The 11,361-nt window shown below is 37.6% G+C and overlaps 1 long non-coding RNA gene across 1 annotated transcript; it reads right to left on the bottom strand.

The window, feature by feature from the left end:
• Positions 1-7,452: 7,452 nt before the first annotated feature.
• On the bottom strand, positions 7,453-10,420 carry LOC134547713 (uncharacterized). The gene is made up of 2 exons (XR_010079570.1): positions 10,312-10,420; positions 7,453-8,873 (listed from the first exon to the last, which is right to left on the bottom strand). It is a non-coding gene; the product is annotated as an uncharacterized LOC134547713 (long non-coding RNA).
• Between the last annotated feature and the right edge of the window lie 941 nt (positions 10,421-11,361).

Genomic DNA, 11,361 nt, shown 5'->3' with positions numbered 1-11,361 from the left:
TTTTTTTACTACTATTAAAAATGGGTCAGGTCCTATTGACTGAACTTAATATTTACTCAAGAAAGAAGAAAACAGTTTTCATTGTTTATCATGTTCAAATGACAAAAGACATATTGGTTAGCAAAGAGGAATAAATCAAGCCTAATTAAAAATATAAACATTAAAAAAATGCTCTTATGCACATTTTTAAATGTATTTTGCAAAAGTTTATGTTTTCCAAGTAAAAAGTTCATCAGAATGTAAACAACGCCAAGAATCAGCTGAAATTTAAAATTCTTGTCAGGTTTGTAAGCATGACACACTGTTAGACTTGATTTATTACCAACTACTTTATCAGCTGCAGAAGCTGATATGAATGAGCTAATTTAATCAATTTATATAGTATCTGTATCATGAAAAATATGGACTACACAGACTACTAAGAAAATAAAGTCCATATACTCTCTCTATATTTAATCCAAAGATTGAATACACAGGGAGGAGTAGTGTGTATTGTAATTGTAATTACAGTTTTAATACCTACAAGATGTCAGATTACCAAGATGCACTCAGATATATGTTTTAATTGGAACATTTTAGCCGATTTTAACTTACATAATTTGCTGGGTTTTGGTTCAATTTCATGTACAAACATGTTGAAATATCAACATTTAATGCAGCGTTTCCCACCAGAAGTGTGCTTTTTAAACAAATTCCCACTTTCTATACATTGGTTCATTTTATGGAGTGTATAAACTGGATTCATTTTGTAGGGAACTAAATTAAAGGTCCTGGCCAAGTCTACTGGTTCAGACTGGGCTCCTGCTAGGTCAGCTATACCCTTTCCTTTTTAGATGTTAGTCTGTAGCTCTTGTAAATTTAGAAGCAAACTCCATCATCAGTACAGCTAAGAGCTCAAGCCATGAACTAGATCTACCCACAAAATGGAGTGATTAAGTCCCATTATAGAAAATCTGAACACAGAGCAAAATAAAAATAGTCTACAGATTTATACATGAAGAATAAAAGTGTCAGGACAACAAATGTGCCATCTTTTTTTCAGGTTACAAAGGAACAGAAATTTCTGAGTAAGTCTTGTGCTTGAGGACAGGCTGCAACTGTACACCAGTTCAGCAGTGAACCAGCTCTTCCTCCACACACAGACACCGAATAAACCAGTTTTCCATGCATTAGAATAAAATCAAAGCATATGCAAACATATTTTTTGAGCAGATTTTTCAGCTGGCTAAAAGTCATGCATGCAATGAAAACACACCTAGCTCTTTGGCTGAACTGGTTTTGACCATGCTCTTTGGTGCAAAGCTTTGGTACAAAGCTCCACCAGTGGTGTGATACAGGCACAATCCAGACCATTAATTTAACATTCTTTCATGCTAGAAAAGCTGTTTTGAGGAAAAAAGCAACAATATATTTCCGAAATAAGGAAGAAACTCTCCTTATTCTTTGGAATTATGTTCAACAAAAAGATGCCATAAAGCATGATGAACCATTATAACTTACTTTCATTGAAGCATTTCTCTAACTGCAATTATATCAACATATTTTTGTTAAAGAATGACATTTTGGAATATTGTCTTGCATCCAACCAACCAATATATATCTGCCCTTATTCCCTGAAAATACATTTTATGGCATACAGTCTACTCAGTTATTTCCCCTCTTTAACCATGTTGAGGCAATGAAGACTACAGAGCACAACAACCACTTTTTAAACTCAGTTTAAAAAAAAGGAATATATTTTAATTTTAAATTTCAATTTAAAATACAGTGGTAGTTAGGAAAAAATGAAAAATTCTTCTTTATCCTCTTTGATTCAGTGTTCTGAACTGTGTAAAATATTCCCTATGCTGAGAGTTTTACTTCAGACTATGTCTAGCTTTGTCCCATTAACTATATTTCTTTAAGTTTTCATGATGATTACAAAGAGAGCTGTCGTTATTATCATTTAACTCTACGAACTCTTGATATTTTTATGAAAGTCTGGTTCCTGTTTTGCATGTCCATGAAGATGTGTCATATTTCCATATTAATCAAAGAAGAATTTTGCTAGGATAAGTATGTGTGAAGCCTCATCATATAGTTAATAATGATTTTTAATGAAGATGAAACTGTAGGAAATTGACACATATCTCATTTGAATTGTATGAAGATAGTTTGGATTTTTGTTTCATTCCATTATTACTGCACTAATATTTCCTATTTTAAAACAAAATAAAAGTTTAAAAAAGCTACTGTATTATGTTTATTTTCATGGGAAATATTTAGACAGTTTGATAACTCAGACAATCTGAAGTTTTAATTTGGTATTTCTTGTCAATCTTCTCTTTTTTACTTGGTTAACAGCTATATAGTATTCCAACCATGTTCTCATTCTTTTTCTATTAATTTAAGATATCTTCATTAAAGATATAAAAGACAATATGGTCTCCAACAGGACACAAGCTGATTATATTTTTAAAGGTTCAAAAGCTAAGAATATTTGTCACATAGTCATGAAGAACCCAAATGTAATAATTTATATATATTTATAAAGAAATTAATATATATTTATAACAAAATGTTCCATGGCACAAATTCAAATTAGAGAAGAATCATTTGCCAGAAAATGAGAGGCCATGCTGCTGTTGATCCTAATTAATATCCTCTGAAATTGTGGATCCTTACACTCAATGGGAAGCACTGAAAGAAAGAAATAATCGTGTTGTCTGCATTCAGTGTCTGTCTTAACTTTGATTAATGTATACCACAGATAAGCATTTTCATAGCACACGCAAAATGCCAATCTTGTCAAATATTAAGCTTTTATTTTATTTGTTTGTTTATCTTTCCAGTATTTGAAGTGTCAAATATGACGTCTCATATGCTCAAGTTTCAACTAAAAAATGTCTTTTACTAACTTGATTTCATTCATTCAGTCCCAGTGGTGTCTCTGGAAGGCAGATGGGCTGCTTCCCCATAACCTCACAATTTCTGAACTTACCCACTGCCAACATATACTTCTGTTTTCAGGACAAAATATTTTTGCAGTAATAGACAGACTTGATGCTATATTTGTATTTAGCTATTATTTTTTTTTTACAATGAAGCTGGAATATATCTCTTGAGAAAGGAATAACTCCCTCTACCTTCTTCAATGGCTGAATGAACTTAGCATACCAGGATTTGATTCTTTTCAATTTTCTAAGTCTGGCTACTAACATTTAAAATTTTAATGCACAGGTTTTTATTATATAATAATAATAATAATAATGGTCTCTTCTTCAAGACTCAGTGCTTCTGAGGTTACCTATCCAACAGTAAGCATAATATAATTTATATCCTATGATTCATCTGTCTTTAATTAATTTTTTTGGAATGATGTTAGCTCTGATAGCACATTACAAAAGAGGAAACATAGTATTTTGCACCAAGTAATCCACCTGGTGGTACAATTCTAGGATTTAACATATTTTATGCTTTTGGTTTTTTTCTGTTATATTTATATTACCTTTCCACTGGGGAAGGCAAAATGGACTATGCCTGGAGGGAATGGGACAGCCTGATGAGGGACTGAGGAAAAGGCTACAATTTGTAGTTAATGTATAGTCACACTATGTGCATGTCATTTGGCTAATAAAAGGTGGGATATTAAGAACTTTAATTGGTATTACTTTTAGGTAGCAGCAACTGAAAAGTTTTGGACCTGGGGGGTATGCATCAGAATTCCCACACAGTAAATGGAAATGAAACAGATGTATCTTTGTTTTCATAAAAGTTATACTTGAAGTCTTGCCAAACTTCAGTGTAAGTTTGTATGAAGTCATAGTGCATATTTCTGAGGTAGACAAAAAAGGAATTACAGTACTTTGGTTGGTGGAGGGATGAAAAACATTTTTCTACTTAAATGTATGATCTATTATCATCCAGTTGTTTTGATTTTTCCAGCATAAAAAGAAAGCATTTGAACAACCATGAAGCTAGAGGAATTTCAAAACAGTACAAAGTGGTTCTTCATTCTCAATGCAGACTTGAGTATGTGTTGCCAACACAGAGACTGTGACAGGGAACCCTGTAGAACAAGATTAATGACACTAGAATTTACCAGCTTGGTGCTTACACTGCACTTTCAGTGTGCATGGATAAAGTATTTGTTTTCCTTTTTAGATTGCTTACCACTGCTTGATTTACCAGGCAGCAGAGTGAAGACAAGTTTTTAAATAACTGTGTCGTGGCTACCACCTTTCTCAGCAAGCAACTGAACTTGTTTTAGATTACTTGTTCAGGGAAAATAATGTAATACTTCTTTCTACCAGGATTTTCCTCGCAAAACATGAACTTGGAGGATATTGGAATTGCAATTCATTTCTGATTTCAGATATCTTTGAGATCCCTTGTCCATGAGAGCAAAAATCTATGAACAATGATAGAATCTGTGAAAAGATCCCTAAAACATCATATACGTAGTAATTCCTCCCAGCTATGCAAGGTATGTAAAAGTCAAAACAGTTAATGTTGGTTTTCAGTGAGTTTAACAGCTTTACAAAGGCATCACAAATTCCTAACTGGTTATGGTGCAAGATGACATTGAATGAAAATCTGATTTTTGGTTATTCTGTTGAAAACTCAATGATTTTAGTTCAGTCGCAACTGAGGAAATGTACACAGCTTGTGTAAAAATAGACAAGTAGACAAACTACTTTCCTCATATAATCTTACTACAAGTGTAACTCCATTGATATTGAAGAAGTCATATAAAAAAAGATTTTAATCCATTCTGTTCCAATTGGAAAGATGCATGGGGATAAAATCAGAGGAAACTGAGAATTTTATTCACATCCCAACAGAGGTTATAATGGTATGGAAATTATAGGGTAAAATACAGTTGCTACTGGCTGGATGGAATATGGTTGGCACCCCTGAAACCTGTTCCATGGTGATTCTTCACACCCACAGTCTGCAGCCACAGCACCTGCTAAGGGGGGTGGGACAGAGGGCGGAGCGGAGCGGGGACACCGCAGGCAGGGAGGGGAACTGGACAGACTTTGAGCTGAGAAACTGCACAGCACCTGTCAGCCAGGGGAGAGAGGGGAATATGTCCTGCTGCTGAGCCAACAACAGTGAAATCACTCTCCTCAGATTAACTTGGTTCATTGAAGCCTAATTGTAGTGCTAACCCACACTCCATCCCAAAGTTACCTGACTACAAGTATCGCCATGCATGAGTTCATTTTTTTGGACTGGATCTTTAAAAGTGAAACAGAATTTTGCATCAGTCAGTAACAAATGTTTGGTTGATGAGAATCACTCAAATACCAAATAAACATAAATAAATTGTATAAAATTCAAGAATGGGGGAAAAGTTAGAGAAGACTCTACTGTAACTGCTGAGATCATGCTGAACCTGTCCTGTAGGGACACCTGTTGGGTAAGAACTACACTCTGAATACTTTTGCTGAATACTTTTTCTGGGGCTTAGAGCTTGTCTGGATTTTTCTTTAAATTGTTTCTGCAGTCAGTTACTTGAACCTTCACTTGTCAGAATTTTATATTTATAAAGAATGTAATTACATAAACTGTAAGTACGAGTCCTTCGTGGCTGCTGGCAGTCACTGGCAGCAGAGAATAAAGCTCAGATAATGGGGAAGACCCACTGAAGGGTCTCCCTTATGCTGTTTGTGTGTCCCTGAATAAACCAGTCAAACCACCTCCCAATCAAGCAGGACTGCTCAGGGAATGGTATCCCTAATAGGATGCTCACATGTCATGCACAAGGGGCTCAGTTTTCTTGGGGCATTGACAGGCAAATTTAATGCTAATAATTAAGGAAAACTCCCTTTTTAATGTGACAGAATTGTATATCACAATTCTTTACAAAATATTACAGGTCCTGGTTGCCCTTCATGTTAGCAACTCCCATTCCTCTTAGTCTTTTATTTGCACTTACAATGGATTTTGTGAGGGAACTCTCATTCTATCTGGGTAAACTGAGCAACTTGACAAAATACTGGAGAAAAAGTTCAAAAACTGATGTGAATTGAGACATTATAAGAGTCAGAGGGCTGTCTGAGACAGGTTCCATAAATTCATCTTCCCAATTAGCCAGAAATTGTAGTTACTCAATATCAACTCTTCTTTTTAAGTGTGCTAAAGACACTGTCAAGTGTTTCAATTGCTCTACCTATAGAAAAAAAAAATCTACTTTCAGAAAGACTTTCTCCATACGGACAAAGGTGCGAAATCACCTGGAGGAGGAGAGCTCATGGCCTCTGATTCCACTAATAAATCATCCAGAAAAGGGAAGAGTTGGCACTTAGGCTGAGGTTATCCAGGGTTTGACTTTGATATCATGCACAACACCGAAAATGAGAGTCTTACATTTTAAGTAGTTTTGCTTAGACTTTTCACAGTGGGTGAGCAAAGATAATATGAAAAACCAGCAAGTGCCCCAGGCATGGAAAAAGGTAAAAAGAGGTGCCATCAACCTCTGGAGGACAGGTTAGAAGAGGGTCATTTTACAGTGACCCTGCAGATACTAAGGTCAGCTAAGCAGAATGATAATTGTGGTTTGCCTACTGTAAAGAAATGTATAAAGAATGTTGCCTGACTTACCTTCAGCATCTGCACTTTATTTACAAAGGTGTAGTCTAGTTCTAGAGGATATGAGCGCTGGAGTGAAATGAAGGTGTAATCTGTACAAATGAAAGTATACCAGTGAAACTAGTGCAAAAATATCTAATGTTTCAAAGGTTATAAGTGTATTCTGAAATGACACCACATTTCACTATAAGAAAGTGCTGCACTGTCACATAATTTCCATTTTGGCCTCTAGTCTTGGCAAGAGAATATCTCACTACTAGCAAACGTAATATTTTTATATTTTAGTATAATTTTCATGTGAAAAATAAAACCTCATACAAATATTTTGATAAGAGCACAATGTTTTTACTACATCTGTCTATATCAGGCTGTCATTATATCATCTAAAAAATATTATCTGAACAATCAGGGCCTGCAAAACCATGTTGTTGCAATGGCATGACTGATTCTTCAACTGTTCCTCCCCCTGGGAAGGAACAATTTTAACTCTCTCCCTAAACAGCTTCTTCCAGCTCTTGGCCCAAACTGAGAAGTCTAGGGCCAAGGTTGGCATGCTACTTAACTTCCTTTAGGATGAACACATATCCCCTCAGGATCGAAATGGGGCAAGAAAGGTTCAGGTCACTTTCAAGTATATTAAATTTATACAGTTTCCTTGAAAAGGATCTCTGCTGGGTTATCTCTCATCAGTGGAGTGTAGTGTTTACTTGCTCCTAGTTGTGTGCAGACACATATTTTAATATAAATGTCCAGGTGCAGCTTCAGAAAACTCTTTAACTTCTGACTCCTGAAATGCAATGTCCTATGACTTGTTTAATATCTGCCTTGAAGGAGGGTCTCTATTCACTACATTTTTAAACTGACTCAATCAGGAACTTTTATTTTTTCTCCTCTGTGTTTACCTCTCTACATTTATGAAGAGCAACCAGGGCACACCGTGCCCTTCACTTTGCTAAGTTCTTTAAATTAGATTCTCAAAATCATTCATTGACCTAGCAGTTTCCCCCCACCCCCCTTTTATATTTTATATTCCTTTTTTTTCTTTTCTTTTCTTTTTTTTTCTTTTCTTTTTTTTTTTTTTTTTCCCCATGTGACTTTATGCAAATACTGCCTTTGCCTTTGGGAATGATCTGAGCCACCAAGGTGCTAATCACTAGTTTCCACTGCTAAGAAAAGATGCTGCCTTGCAAAGAGAGTTATACGTCTGTTGCCTTGAAGAGAGGAGGATAAACGTATCATTCTGGATGACTCCTCTACACCCCACTATTAAAAAAAATATGAGAAACATGACAACATTTTAGTCTAGTTTAAACTGTGTGAGTCCCTCTTGTGCTCCTGTAAAAACGTTGAGGGTTTGGTGATTTCATGCAGGAAAGGATTTCTGGTTTTACACCCTGATCTGCCTAAGGGGCAGAAGTAGTAACATTAAGTTGCAACTTCATATCAGCATGTTTTACATTGTTAGCTAGTGAATATTCAGGATTGTTGTGTAACATTCTGAGGGATACATTGTCTATACTGTTTGTAGCCAACAGGTACATGCCACATATTATTTAAATGAGCATCTAGAAGTAAATTTTGTGTAAGATGCAGCTCACTCAGTTTAAAGGTCTGGAATGCACTTCACCTTTAGGTTTGTAGTATAAAGGTCCTTTTAAAGTTTCCTCTTTTCAGGAAGACAATTCACATTCCATCTTGTGGAAAGCCTCCCCAGAAAGTTTGGAGACTTGTTAAGCTTCAGCACCTTAATGGTGGAATGCATGTCCTCTAACCTCCAAATAATAATAGTGCCTTATTTTTGGGATGGGATCAACTGCCTTTGAGAGAGGCCCATTCATCTATTTTAAAGTAATGTTGGATCAGTATCTTCAGGTAAGTGTATGATCTATTGATCCAACAGCCCATCTGATACTTCTACACTGACACAAGTCCCCTGGGTTTATACCTTTGATATAAAGCCATTCAGTCCATACTTCAAAGGCTCAGATTGGAAAAAAACACAAGCCTGTACAGTATTCTAAATTAACTAAATTAACTAATCAGACATTCAAATAAACTAGTAGAAAGCATGGATTTTTATTCAGATAAGGTCTTAAGACACATCTTAATATGCTCATCTCCACCCTTGGTTGTGACAAAAATTAGCTACAAGCAAAGAAATGGTACTGCTAAAGGTAAACTGCATGTGGGGAACAGCTACTTCTGCAGCTACACTTTCAGAGGGTGCAATAGTCAGTCTGCAGCAGGCAGCAGGTATGTGGGATGGTGACGAGGAGCTGTCAATAGGCTGTGGTCACCTCTGTCGTGGTTTGAAGGGAAGTGAGTTTTTTTTGGAAGTAGTGGTCAAACCAATCAGTCCTTAGGTCTGAGTATTGGCACCTTTGTTGGCCACTAAGAGGTTGGACACGCCTCTGAGGACACGAGGGGTTAAAAGCCGGATTTCCCAGCAGGACTCCCTCTTTCCCTGCTCTGCTTTCGGAGAGGGAGCGTCTTCTCCTCTCCCCTGCCCAGGCCTGGCTAGGCCGGGTGGGGGAGGGGAGCAAGGTGGGCCTGGCTGAGCAAGGTGGGCCTCGGGGTGGGGAACAGAGGGAGCTGGAGCGGAGCTGGTCCAGCTTCCATCTAGAATGGAGGGGTGGAGGGAGAACTTTGGAGGTGCCTTCCGTCCCCCTCCCTGTCCCATCCCGTTCCCCCCCCCTTCCCCCCCCGGTCCCGTCTCTCTCCTCCCCCCACAGAGAGAAGGTGCCGAGCTGGAGCTGCTTGTGAGACCTGCAGTGTCTGCGATCGCCTGTGCCTGACCTTGGTGGTGGGAGATAAAGCTTTTAACTCTTTCTAAGGCAGAAGAGAGTTACCCCTGGATGCTGAATTCTCATAGTTGGTGGTTTTAGAAGAGAGAGAGAGGACAGCCTGGGACCAAGAGGGTAATGGGAGATGGAAAGAAGCCCCTTCGATTGCCAGAATGAAGAGGAGTGGCCTATGAGGCTGGACTTTTCTTGCATAATGATAGCCATAGACGGACCCTGGACCCTCCTGACTATAAATAAGACTGTGTTTGGGTGGATGTTTTTGGCTCAAACCCAGAGACGTTCTGGCCTGCTTCGTGGAGCCCCCGGCCCCAGGGGTAAATGGGGGGGACCTGAGTCCCAAAATGAGAAGATGGCTGGTTTTTGGTACTTGGCCAAAACATCCTTAAAAAGAGCCCTGTTGCAGTGCAGGTCCATGGACAGCAGTGAGAGTGCTGGACATGGAAAGGAGGGTGTCACCCTGGCAGACTCTTCGAGGCAGTGCCATGGGTGACGTGGGAACACGGGATGGTGGACCTGTGTTTCCTGTGGGGTGGGGGTCTGTGGTGCGAGAGAGACTCCTCTCGTCCTGGATGGAATGTGGATTGTCTGAATTTTAAAGGATGATGATTTGGATTAGGAACCCAGGGTTGTTGAGGGATTAAGCAAGTAGATGAAGGTAATGTGCTGGAGTCAACTGAGTGAGCATGTATGGAATGGAAATTGGGGGGGAGGAGAAGCAGTGTTTTGGGAGGTTTTCTCTTCTGCTTTTGGGTGGTTGGGTTTTTCTTTCCTTGTCTATTGTCCATTGTTATGTAGTATAATAAATTGTCTGTCTGTTTCAAGTATTAGGCCTGCTCTGCTCTGTTCTTGACCACATCTCACAGGAGTTCATTAGGTAAAATATACCCTCATGGGTGCATTGGCATTTTGTCTAATGTCAACCCATGACAACCTCTTAACCTAGATCAGCACCACCTGGAACAACACATCCAACTCTACCCCTAGTGTTCTATTATATTTAGGAACTTTAGAATATTTAGCACAGAAGCTATGTCTTCTACATAAATTAGAAGATACTGCAATTACATTTCCTCATGTCACTGATTTCATTACCTATTAATTATGGTTCAAGTGTAGCCATGGACTGAGTCAGATAAGGTGTCATAAGTTCAGTGCTGCTTTACATGTACAAGAACAAAATGTTCCTTCTTATACCAGTCAGTTCTCTGAAATGACATGGTACATTTCCCTGAATTGCAAAAAGCCAAGTGCAGGGTAAATCAACAGCATTGAGATATGAAGAAACATTCAAAACCAAAAATGAAAGAGCATTTCTTGCTTAATTAAAATTTACAAAATAAACGTATTTATTTCCACTTCTTAGATTTTATTTTTCAAAACAGATTTTTTTTTTCTTGATAAGCTCTTGGAAGGTCAAAGAAGATGAGAGTCCAATTTAAATGGATAAATAAAAAGGGAAAAGCTTACAGTTACCTTTATGAAATAAACCTCATATAAACATTCTATATGTAAGAGAACACATAGCATTACAATGGAACAAGGAGAGGAGGTGAAAGAAGCACCAAAACTGGTGTGAAACAATAAAACTTAGTCATGTGCTTTTAAAAGCCCACTAAAGTCAGTAAAAACATTCTCCCTGCATCACAATTCATTATTATAATACTTGTTCAAAAAAATCCTCTGCGTTCACAAAAAAATTGACAAATATTTATGGGAGAAAATATTTTTTAAAAAGGAAATTTAATCATAGAACAATGGAATTTTCAGTTTGGGTCAGTATCTGTCTCCAGGGGAAAGCTACATGGGAAATTCTAGAAGTAAATCAACAATAAAACTTCATGTATTTAATTGTGTATCCCAAAGGACCAATTCTGAAGAAAAATTGAGAGATGTTTGTGCCACCATATTTGATATAAATGGGTCTCCAGGGAAAAGGGAAATAAATTCGTTGCTTGAGGTTTGAGGCAATGAGTGGATACAA

The sequence above is a fragment of the Prinia subflava genome, chromosome 2, assembly GCF_021018805.1.
Source record: "Prinia subflava isolate CZ2003 ecotype Zambia chromosome 2, Cam_Psub_1.2, whole genome shotgun sequence".
In the NCBI taxonomy this organism is placed as follows: Eukaryota; Metazoa; Chordata; class Aves; order Passeriformes; family Cisticolidae; genus Prinia; species Prinia subflava.
The sequence above is the reverse complement of the archived record's forward strand: the minus strand, read 5'-3'. Positions and strand labels throughout refer to the sequence as shown.